Below are 12,385 nucleotides of genomic sequence, written 5' to 3'. Positions count from 1 at the left end.
ATTTTTTCTCCCAGCCCCTTTCAAACTCCATCATCACTACCAGCAGTTCTCCCCTAGAGATCTGTATAGGGCCCAGAAATAAAAGCATGTGGTTTAAAACAGTCTAGTTTAGTCAATTAAAAAATGAACACCAATTGAAAAGAGGAAGCCCAAGGGGGGATCAGTGGCTGAAGTAGCCTTACAGGCAGTGGTTTTCATACTTTTTGACAGAGGTACACGTCTTGATACATTCATGTGTGTGTATACACACATGTACAGCACATGCATATAAAACAAAAATATCTTGAAACAGTATTTACCCTTACAATGTATGAAAGATATATATAATTGTCTTTTTTTTTTTTCAAATGGGCTCTATACCCAATGTGGGGCTTGAACTCAGGACCCTATGATCAAGAGTTGGATGCTCCTCCAACTGACCCAGCCAGGCGTCCTGAGCTACATTTAATTTTTAAATACTTAAATATAGGAAAAAATAAATTCTAACAGAGTTTTTCAAGGAAACTGATAAACTTGTTTTGGAAATAAATGTGGAAGAACAAAAAGCCAAGGATAGACAAATCACTTCCAAGAAGAAATGGAATTAAAATTGAGCAGGATAGAGACAGCAGAGATGAGGAAAAGGGAAGGGTCAGACTGAAGTGGGGTATGGCAGTGAAACCAAGAAAAGCTCAGAAAACAAACTACCTTATTATTGAGCACCATACAAAAATAATTAAAGAGGGAACTCTATGATGTTAGAGAACATTTCCTGTACTTTGCTTAGTATAGATGCCCAGGAAAACCATTTTTATATAAAAATTAAAAGTATGAAAGTCAAATCTCATACAAAATTATTATAATAAAAAGAGAAAAGAGAAAAAGAAGTAAACTAATGTTCCTCCTCTAGAAAGACATGCCCACAATACAGATAAAAATAATGATCTGTGCTCACTCAGGCAGCACATACACTAAAATTGGAATGACATAGGAGAAAATTAGCATGGCTCCTACACAAGGCTGACATGCACATTCACAAAGCAGTCTATATTTAAAAACAAAAAACCAAAATAACTATGACCTATTTAAAAATAACTAAAAGATATTAAGAAAATGTTACAAGACATGAAAAAATAAAATACATTAGTTTTCCCTTATTCACGATTTCATGGTCTGTGGTTTCAGTTACCCATAGTCACCTGCGATGGGGAAGCAGATGATCCTCCTTCTGGCATATCATCAGAAGGTCAGTAGTCTCCTAACACTGCATCACAATGCCTACATCATTCACCTAACTTCATCTCATCATGTAGACATTTTATCATCTCACGTCATCATAAGAATGGAGAGTATAGTCCAATATTTTGAGAGACAGAAACCACGTTCACACAACTTTCATTAGAGTATATTGTTATAATTTTTTTCATTATCAGTTATTGCTGTTAATCTCTTATTGTACCTAACTGTAAATTAAACTTTATCATAGGTATGTTTGTATAGGAAAGAATATAATATATAGATATGATGGTACAGTCTGTGGTTTCAGGCATCCACTGGGGATCTTGGAACAGATTCTGTAAAGCTATGGGGTATCTACTATATATCATAATTAGAAAAACTCAGAAATGAGGCATCAGAACTTGGCAAAGGACAAAAAAATTTTTTAAAAAATCATTTCAAAAGTGAAGACTAAACAAGAAGGAACACAAGAGTGAATAAACCCATCACATATTCCCTTTAAAAGAAACAGAAAGTGAAAAGAGAAAAATTAAAAAACAAAAAATCAATTAAGTATGGGATTGAAGAGATTCAAGCAGACGAGGAGGTAACAAATACTTAGATGGACAAAGAAGATTGGTTATATGGATTATGGCACCCTTGAAAAAGAAAGCCAAAGCAAAGAAACAGAACAAATACTAAATACCCTAATTAAGAAAATTTTTCTGAAATAAAAAAGATTTGAGTTTCACATTGAAAGCATAACTGAGGATATTGAATCAGAAGGACCAGTGACAAGACACATTCTAGTAAGATTACTGAACTTAAAGGAAAAGGAACAAATTGGGGAACTATCTAGGAAAAAAGAGCATGTAACTTACAAGAAAATTAGGGTATCCCTGGATTTTTTTTGACAAAATGCTTCATCCCAGGAGAAAATGAATTAGCATATTGAAGATATTTAAGGAAATAAAGTGTGAGCCAAGAATTTTATATTCAGTAAGACTAACTTCAGAGATAAAGGGCACAAATTGTTGCCAACAAATAAGAACTCAGGGAGCATTATTCCAGTGAATCCTTCCTAAGGAATCTACAAGAGAATGATCTTCACAGAATCAAAAATGACTAGAGAGACATCAAAATAATGACTGATGAAGATGAAATATATGTTAACATAAACTTCAAATTAAAACACTTCATTTTTCAGCGTATATCTACAACTTCAGTGTGAGATGCTATTTCTTAGAAAGTCTACTACCAGTTTTTAAAATTATCTCACCAATAATTGTGTCACAAAAATCCGATTTGAATAAATGCATGATTCTGATCTGATTCAGCAAAGAAGTCACTCATGTCATTGATGAATTAGATTCCTTTTTTTAGAAAGATTTTATTTATTTATTTATTGAGTAAGTGAGTGCGCATGAGTAGGAGGAGGGGTAAAGGGTGAGGGACAGAAAGAATCTCAAGCAGACTCCCACAGAGTAGGGAGCCCAAAGCAGGACAATCCCACAACTCTGACATTATGACTTGAAATCATGAAATCAAGAGTCTTGATCATGAAATCAAGAGTTGGACACTCTACCCACTCAGCCACTCAGGTGCCCTGAATGAAATTCCTTTTAACATGAATGTTGGTTGCTATTTTTGTTTCTGTTAATAAGTAAGACAAACAAGTTCACTCATTTATCAATGACAGCAAGTGACCTCTTTGATGAATTGGGTAATAGTTTTCAAATAGTTCCTCATTTTTGGGGTGCTATTCAAAATGGCTACAAACTATATCCTTCTAAGTTTAATTTGCATTATTAACTTTTTTTGCATCTCTTTTTAAAGTCTGGACAATCATAAAAAACAAATCAAGTCCTAATTTGTATGATTTACCAATTTCTGTGGTGTGAATATTCCCACTATGGCTGATTTCAGGCAACCAATGTGATATCACTGAATGCAGAGTTGAAAAGCCTTGTGCAATACTTACCATTACAAATGGTAATATAGAGTTTCCACCATGCAGATATAACACATGTAAATAATCTGAAAAGCCTAGCTAGTCGTAGCATGTAGCAAAGTAATTAGGAACTGATGAGTTTTGATATTTTCTACCTTTACTTTAATATATGTAATAGTTAAGTTTATATAACTTAATATAAAAAACCAACTTGCAAAGTTCCTAAATATTTAGTAATTGACCAGTATGAGCTGGTATGAGCTGGTTCTAGCACACCACTGGGTAAGAGGGAGAAAGTATAGTATGTAATGGTCTGACAAAGTAAATGGAGTATAACTATCTTAAGAATAGAAGAGTGAGTGAATTTTTAAAATGTTTTCAGTAACCATATTGGTGGTAATATTAGTATTATTATTCAAAACTGTGTATTATGAGATAAAATAAGTGAGTACTTATGAGATATTAATTTTATCAACCTATATGTTCTTGAGAACCAGAATTTTCATATGGAAAAGAGATACAAAGATAATAGAAAAGAGGCTACATAAATCTTGAGTTGCAACTGGAACTCTCAATCTGGATGCAACAAATATTTTACATAGGTTTCTTTCTTTTTTTTTATTATAAATTAATTTTTATTGGTGTTCAATTTACCAACATACAGAATAACACCCAGTGCTCATCCCGTCAAGTGTCCCCCTCCGTGCCCGTCACCCATTCACCCCCACCCCCCGCCCTCCTCCCCTTCCACCACCCCTAGTTCATTTCCCAGAGTTAGAAGTCTTTATGTTCTGTGTCCCTTTCTGATATCTCCCACACATTTCTTCTCCCTTCCCTTATATTACCCTTCACTATTATTCATATTCCCCAAATGAGTGAGAACATACACTGTTTGTCCTTCTCCGATTGACTTACTTCACTCAGCATAATACCCTCCAGTTCCATCCACGTTGAAGCAAATGGTGGGTATTTGTCGTTTCTAATGGCTGAGTAATATTCCATTGTATACATAAACCACATCTTCTTTATCCATTCATCTTTCGATGGGCACCAAGGCTCCTTCCACAGTTTGGCTATTGTGGACATGGCTGCTAGAAACATCGGGGTGCAGGTGTCCCAGCGTTTCATTGCATCTGAATCTTCGGGGTAAATCCCTAACAGTGCAATTGCTGGGTCGTAGGGCAGGTCTATTTTTAATTCTTTGAGGAACCTCCACACAGTTTTCCAGAGTGGCTGCACCAGTTCACATTCCCACCAACAGTGTAAGAGGGTTCCCTTTTCTCCACATCCTCTCTAATTCTGTCTGCCGAACAGACCTAAAAGCAGTGATCAACCCAGCAACAATAAGCATCCTTTGTGCCGAGATTGTGGTACAATCTATAATTCTTATTATAATTTTCATTAAAAGAAACCAGAGCTTCTTTCTTTCTTTTTTTTTTGAAACCAGAGCTTCTTAAAAAAATGGTCAAATCTAAGATTTGAGCAAGAAATGAACAAAACTAGCCAAGAATGTCCTATATTACCAGATAGAAAGAAAACTATCAAATACTACTAGAATGTCAAATGATTCAGGATCCAGCTTTAAAGGGATCCTAGTAGTCAAAGGTGGGACAATTGTAGTTCAATAATGACAATTATTACAATAGATTGAAGCCCATCAAGATATTTATTTTTTTTACATTTTTAAAAAGATTTTATTTATTTATTCATGAGAGACACACACAGAGAGAGAGAGAGGCAGAGACACAACACAGGCAGAGGGAGAAGCAGGCTCCATGCAGGGAGCCTGACATAGGACTCGATCCCTGGTCTCCAGGGTCACACCGTGGGCTGAAGGTGGCGCTAAACCGCTGAGCCACCCGGGCTGCCCCCATCAAAATATTTAAATTGCAGAGTTCATAATGATTATATGTGAGTGTGTAATTTTTGGAAATGACAAAGAAACAATTCCTTATCTTGAAAACTGATGGATAAAGGGAAGGAATCCAACATCTATCCTGCTTTCTTATATGAATTGCACAACTTGGTGATAAAAGAGTAGATGAGCATGTTAATATAAAGGTAATCCAACAAACAAAATGATAGAATTTGCATATCACCATTTGGCAATTTCTAATAAATGGCTATACGCACAAAAAATCATTGACTTTTAAGTTCATAAAATAGATAATCAGAATTATATGCCTCTTATGGTTCTGAACAGAGGACAGAAGAAAATCTTGAGTTTTATTAACATGCAATCAGCAAAGTCCAGTCTGGGAAACTCTACAAGTGAAATGAAAGGGATAGAAAAACTTACAGAGGAGGAGATACTTAAAAGATGTTATAAATTTTTTTAAACCAGCCAAGACCAACTGATAGTGTGATGGGATGCATGTTTGGGTGACAAAACTATTTTTACAAAGCAAGGAATTGATTGTTATAAAAGCCAGATGGTGGTTATTTATGTGAGAAGAAGGGTTGTAACTAGGATGGAGCACATCGAAGCAGCTTCTAGAGCTGCTGGCAAGATCTACTTCTTGACTAGGGTGATGTTTGCCTTATATAATTTCTTGGGTTATACATTTGTTTTATATGATTTTTATGTCTTCACATTTTATTTTACAATAAAATGGTTCTAAAAAATTATTTCCAGGTGGATTTTGGGTTTGCACCAACATACTCAACCATGTTATCTATGAACCAGGCTTCAATTTTTTTTCTTCCTCTAAGGAACATCTACTAGGCCACACATGTGAGCTGAGAGAGGTGTTGGTACAACAGAGGCAGGCAAGTGGGCAACATGTTTGTGTTATTTATCTGTGCCCTCTGAATCTGCTTAGTCCTTTCTGTCTCCCCTGCCCCAATTTACTTATACTGTATGCAATTCCTGTTGAATAGCTCTGGTCACATAGTCACTTACTGTCCCATGGTCAGGTGCTCAGTCTCTACTAAGATCCAATAGCAAGTCAGAAGCTGCATTTCAAATGATATATAAATTTCTGCTGTTATTCCAGAATAGTCAGGCAAGTTATTTGAGACTTGCCAGAGACTGCAAAGCATCCTTGTCTACCACAAACACTTTGAGCACACAGTATTTGCTGGATTGTAACCTATATGCCAGGGCTGTTTGTAGCACAACAAGACTGCTGCAAACCCCTCCCTTACTCTTAACTGACAGCATTTGGAGTCATCTGAGCAATGGTTGTATTCTCAAATGTGTACGTGGTCTCCAAAATCTGAACATGGCTACTATTCATTGTGCCTTTCTTAATAGGAGATGCAAGATTCAGTAAGGTCTTCTTTATCTTAGATAGTACACCTCAGGGTGACCCCTTAATCCAGTCTCACTTAGTATGGTAACTTTATTAATGGGGCAGTTCCTCCAGTCACTTCATGGTCATCTTCCACTTTCTAATGCACATATTCCTGATCAGAACATTTAGAGTACTTGCCCCCCACCCCAATCATCTGAATTGATTAATAAAATGCCCCGATATAACTAACCAGCATAGTATTCTGTGTAATGTCCAAGCAATGAAAATTCTTTTGACCTATATTGAAATGGAGAGCAGGAGAATTAAGTCAGCCAATACAATCTTGGGACAAGACCCATGTGTAATGTCTGGTACAAATGAGTGTTGAATTGCTTCTGATCTTTTTTTCCTGGTAAGGATTTAAAAGACTACCTTTGCCAGATTAATGGCTACCTGCCACATGCCAGAGTCTGTCAGTCTGTTCCATTAAACATAGCACACATCAAAATCACAGCACAGCAGCTGTGACTGGGGCTATCACTAGGTTCAGTTTACAGCAGCCTACTGTCCTGCCATCTGTATGAGTTTTGCTAATACTGTACCTGAACGTTAAAGGGATATGATGAGGACTACTACACTATTTTACTTTTTTTTTTTTTTTTTTTTTTTTTAGAAACAGAGAGAGCACAAAAGGGCTTGTGTGGGGGCCAGGGGGAGATGGAGGGAGAGAGAATCTTTTTTTTTTTTTTTTTTTTTTTAATGATAGTCACACAGAGAAAGAGAGAGAGGCAGAGGGAGAAGCAGGCTCCATGCACCGGGAGCCCGACATGGGATTCAATCCCAGGTCTTCAGGATCGTGCCCTGGGCTGAAGGCAGGCGCTAAACCACTGCACCACCCAGGGATCCGGGAGAGAGAATCTTAAGCAGGCTCTATGAGCCTGATGCGGAGCTCCCCACCCCGAATCCCTCCCTACTTGATGGCACCTGGGGCTGAATCTCAGGACCCTGAGCCAAAATCAAGAGTCAGACGAGGATTACCAGACTGAGCAACCCAGGCACTCCTCTCCCTTATATTTTAAGGATATTATTACTCTGACATTTCATCCAGGATATAGTATTAATTTTAGTTTACTAATAATTTACTGATGAATTATTCTGAATCTTAATTTTCAAGTTCTATGTATGATGTTTGTGTTGCTATGAACAAAATCTACAGTAGACATCTTAAAGACTAATAAGTTTCTAAATTTATTGCAATACTGTAAGATATAATGAAATTTTATAAAAGTAAAGGTATAGTTTAAATCTGTTGGTTGATTTATATAAATAATTGAACACACAATATTCCACAATTCTAGAAGAGTATTTTTTGGGGGGAGGGGGGAGCACTATGAATGATTTTCTCTTTTGCACATATTTTGCTACAACTGTCAAGGTTCTCCAGAGAAAGAGAACCAATAGGATTTATGTTGGAAAAGATTTATTATAAGGAGCTAGCTCACTTCATTACGAAGCTGAGAAGTCCAACATCTGCAAACTGGAGATCCAAGAAAACTAATGGTGGAATCCTGTCACTAGAGGTGGGTTCTTGGGCCCCAAATAATAGAAACTACCAACTGGGCCCTAAAGGCAAGAGGACATGCAGGGCTCCGGCTCCAGCTAAACGGAGACACAATACCAATTTAAAGTACTTTACACAGCCTGTGGCAACATCAGTAAGACTCTGCCTTTATCCCAGTCCAGTCCAATATGCTAATGAGGGAAAGAGAAAAAAGTACTTCGTCCTGATTGGTTGGTAGGGCCTCATTTTGATTGGTTGGAAGGGCTTGACCTTGATTGATTAGAAGGACCTATCCTGATTGGTTGATATTGGCAGGCAACTCAGGCAGCTCATTGGTGTTTTTTGGAGCCAGGTCTCTTAAGTTCTCTTTGCGTATGGCGCTGCATCCTGGTTGTTCTCTGTGAGACGAAGGTTTGATGGTGACAGGCAACAGAAAGCGCTCCAGGTACATAGTTTTTCACTTACGGCTTGTTCCGATAGTCCCTGTCTCAGGCACAGGCTAAATCCAAAGGCCCCGAGAAACGGGGACAGATGGCATAAAGACTATTCCAAGGGCAGGGGAAGACTGTTCCAACTTAAGAGGCAGGAAGTAAAAAGGGGCAAATCCCTTTCCCCCTGCATTTTGTTCTATTTACGCCCTCAATGGATTGCATGATGCCCACCCACATTGAGGAGTTCAAACTACTTTTCTGAGTCCACCAGTTCAAATGCAAATCTCATCTGGAAACTATCACATATACACTCAGGAATAATGTTTAATCTGGGCACCCTTTGGTACATAAAATTAATCATCACAGGCAGGTAGCTGTGTCTATTTTTTCCTTCTTTGGTAATTTGAATCGTTTCTAAATGAATTGTTAAGTTTGAGGGTGTTAAAAAGTGTACATATATTATTAGAAATTGAGATGTTTATTTGGATTTTGTAGATTTGTTAAAATAATATTTAAAGAAAACATTTATTACTAGGTCTTGCATATAAGTGTTTCTTTGTAAAAATAAAGCAGTTTAGGGGCGCCTAGGTGGTTCAGTTGGTTAGGCATCTGCCTTCAGCTCAGGTCATGATCCTGGGGTCCTGGGAACTAGCTGCATGTTTGGCTCCCTGCTAGGTGGAGAGTCTGCTTCTCCCTCTCCCTCTGCTGCTCCCCTTGCTTGTACTTGCTTTTGTCAAAGAAACAAATCTTAAAAAAATAAAATAAATAAAGTAGTTTAGAGGTACTTAGCTGGCTCAGTTGGTGGAGCACATGACTCTTGATTTCGGTGTTGTAAATTTGAGCCCCACATTGCATGTAGAGATTACTTTAAAAATAGAAATCTTTTTTTTAATGAAGTAGTTTAATAAAGTCTAAGATTACTTATTATTGCAGTGAATATTATTCTTTTTAGAGATTTATTTTAGAGAGTGCATGCATGTGAGTGGGGGGAGGGGCAGAAGGAGGGAGAATCTCAGACTCCATACAGAGCATAGAACCTGACTCGAAGCCTCTATCCCAGGACCCCAGGATCATGACCTGAGCTGAAATTAAGAGTCCCATGCTCAAGCAACTGAGCCACCCAGACTCCCCTTAATATTATTACTTTTTAAATCTCCAGATCCAGCACTTGAACTTGAATACATCTCTGTAATTTTTATTTTTTACTTTATAATTGTTTTCTTCTAATTATAAAACCATCCTTTTAAAGAAAAATTTGTACCAGTTCTGCCGTAGTGTTACAATGATTATACTAGAGAAATCTCACATTTCCTAATATCCCTTCTAGAAAGCTTACTGGAAGTCTGTAATGAAACATTTAAAAGTCTTGAAAATCCTAATACTTTTTTGCTAACAGCAGAAAAAATGCTTTCTTAGTTCTCATAACCAACGGTGAATTCTGTTAATATAAAATTAAACTGGGAACATTCAACAGTAATTCTCACATTAAGGTGATCAGATTGAACATCAGATCACAGAAATCAAGAACGATGCTAAGAGACAAAAGATTGAATGACTCTTTCTTAGCTATTGTGTGTATTTATCACATGTGCTCCACTTTCTTTCAGACCAATGATGGTAGTTGGCTGCAGTGGTTGTTGCAATATGCACATTTCTTGCTAAGGATTCTTGATTTGCTCTCTGATATTTTCTATTCTACTGTGATAGCTGGTTTCTAAGATGGATCCCAGTGCTCTCAACTGGTGTTTACATCCTTGTGTAGTCCTCTCTCACCCTCACTGTGATTGAGCTGTGTAGCCAAGTTGGGTATTACCAAATGATGGTGTGTGACTTCTGAGGCTTGGTCATAAAAGACATTGTAGTTTCTCCCTTGCTGTCTCTTGGATCACTCACTTTGGGAGAAGCTGGCTACTGTGTCATGAAGACACCCAAGCAGCCCCATGGAGGGTCCACATGATGAGCGTAAGACATTCTGATCGTAAGGCACCTTGTCAAACTTGTGAGTGAGCTGTCATTTCAAGAATGTTACATAAATGAAATCATATGGTATGTAATTTCTGGTTTGGCTTTTTAAACTCAGCATAATTCCCTGGCATGGGACCACAGCCTTTTCTGTGTCATTTAGCTGGAGTAGAGTGGTAATTATCTAGAAGTTTTCAGTCTTGCTAGACTGTCTCTTTCCTGGTACTTTGCCTGTAGGGGGCAGATTTTTGTGGGGTTTTTTCTGGCCTGCATCCGTAGGCCATAACAGGTTACCACCTTCTTCAGCTCCAATTCTGAGAATATAGGAGACAAACAAAACAGAAACAAAACTCCAGGGAACTAAATATCATGTTAATTCCTCATATCCTAAGTCCTGTAGCCAATCTGCATGTCTTTTCCACCTTACGGTGTCTTATGTTTGTTTTATATATGTTTTCAGTTGCAGTTCGTGGAAGAAATAGGGAAAACCTGCACCATCTATTAAGAAGTGGAAGTCCTCAGGGCTGCCTCTTCACTACATGAAAGGAGAATATTTTTTATCATGTAGCTTTATACTTTTTTGTTTTTGTGGTTTGAATATTTTAGTTGCAGGAGAGAACACATTGGTCTTTATTCATTTGTCCAACTCTTATTATCAGTTAAAACAAATAGAAATAAACTAGCTCTTTGGATTGTCTGTGTTACTTCTGATTGTTTTTATACCTGTTTGGATGGATTGAGGGAAGTGCATCAGAGAGTCTGGAGGATCATGAGCAAACAGTCTTGCTCTGGCTCCTAAGGTATTTTTAGGAGCCTCATACTCATCAGAAACCTCTTCTACCCCTGAATTCTCTCCCCTAAGTCTTATAAAATGTTTTCTAATTGACAAATTCAACATGGGCTCAATTGTCTAAGTAAACACATAGTGAATGACAGACAGTTCCTATATTCCTTCACCTTGTTTCATGCTGCCCCTTATGAATGACTGTCTGGTTTGGGGAACTCAGCAATACAGTACTGACAGCTTTCTGTAATTCCAAGTAAAGCCCTTAGGTTCATTTTGAATGGTGGACAGACAGGAAAGGATGTTTGAATTAGCACAGAGCCAAAATTGAACCAGGATTCATTCTTCACACAGGGTGTAGAGAAATACCCCACCAGTACAATAAATTATTATAAGACAGGAATTACCCACTTTTAATATAAAAAGACATTCAAGCTGAGGCTAACTTCTGGATCTCTAATGTCAGTATTTTTACTTTATGTTCTTCTTGTGTTCACCAAGGGAAAGCAGCATCAATGTTAAACTAGATTGGGGGCTTGATTTGGGGCTTTTGCCCACAGTCATTTGAGCTTTCCTGTCTCTTCCCTGCTTTATCTTTGCTTTATTTTTCAGAATATGAATGATCTTTTTTCTGTGATCTCTCTATACTTTCTATTCATTTAATCTTTTTCATAAGAATACCTCAATATATCTACTTTTCATACCCTTATCCCAGCCTTCATAAGATTGATTATATTACAGTCACCTAACTTTAGTGACAATAACTACTTTTTGCTTTCCTTTGTACCCAGAGCTACCTTCTTTCAGTTGTGGCTGCAAGAGAAGCCAGAGAACAAACTGTCCTTGTTCTTCTAAGATAATTTTTAAGGCTTTTGTAGTGAGTGTTAGTCTTGTTCCACCTAACCCACTTTCTTTCCCTTTTTTCTATTTTGCATGGGTGTTCACTTGTCTCGATTATCAAAACCTGGTTATCCCTACACCTATGCAGTGTGACTTAGATCTATTTATTTCTAGAACCCTGAATTTTTCTTGGTAATTGATATCCCAGATTCCCTTGGCTAACCCGATCTGTTACCCAACCTGAGGCTTACTCAAGACCAAAAGTTTGTGGAATCTTTACTGTCTGATTCCTAGACTTTGCTTATTTTTGAATATCCCCCTCAGTGACTAGCTTTGGGTCCCTTAACATGATTCTCATCTTCACCATTTCTCACACTATTACATGTGGCAACTTTGTGAAATGTGAACTCCTTTTTGTCAGAC

At 37.5% G+C, this 12,385-nt stretch overlaps 1 non-coding gene across 1 annotated transcript; it reads left to right on the top strand.

The window, feature by feature from the left end:
* The first annotated feature begins 926 nt into the window (after window positions 1–926).
* LOC129499595 (U6 spliceosomal RNA) lies at window positions 927–1,034 on the top strand. Its single transcript, XR_008662416.1, has one exon. It is a non-coding gene; the product is annotated as a U6 spliceosomal RNA (small nuclear RNA).
* The last annotated feature ends 11,351 nt before the right edge of the window (window positions 1,035–12,385 follow it).

Source organism: Nyctereutes procyonoides, unplaced genomic scaffold, assembly GCF_905146905.1.
Source record: "Nyctereutes procyonoides isolate TBG_1078 unplaced genomic scaffold, NYPRO_anot_genome, whole genome shotgun sequence".
Taxonomy (NCBI): domain Eukaryota; kingdom Metazoa; phylum Chordata; class Mammalia; order Carnivora; family Canidae; genus Nyctereutes; species Nyctereutes procyonoides.
This window is presented reverse-complemented; position numbering and strand designations above follow the sequence as displayed.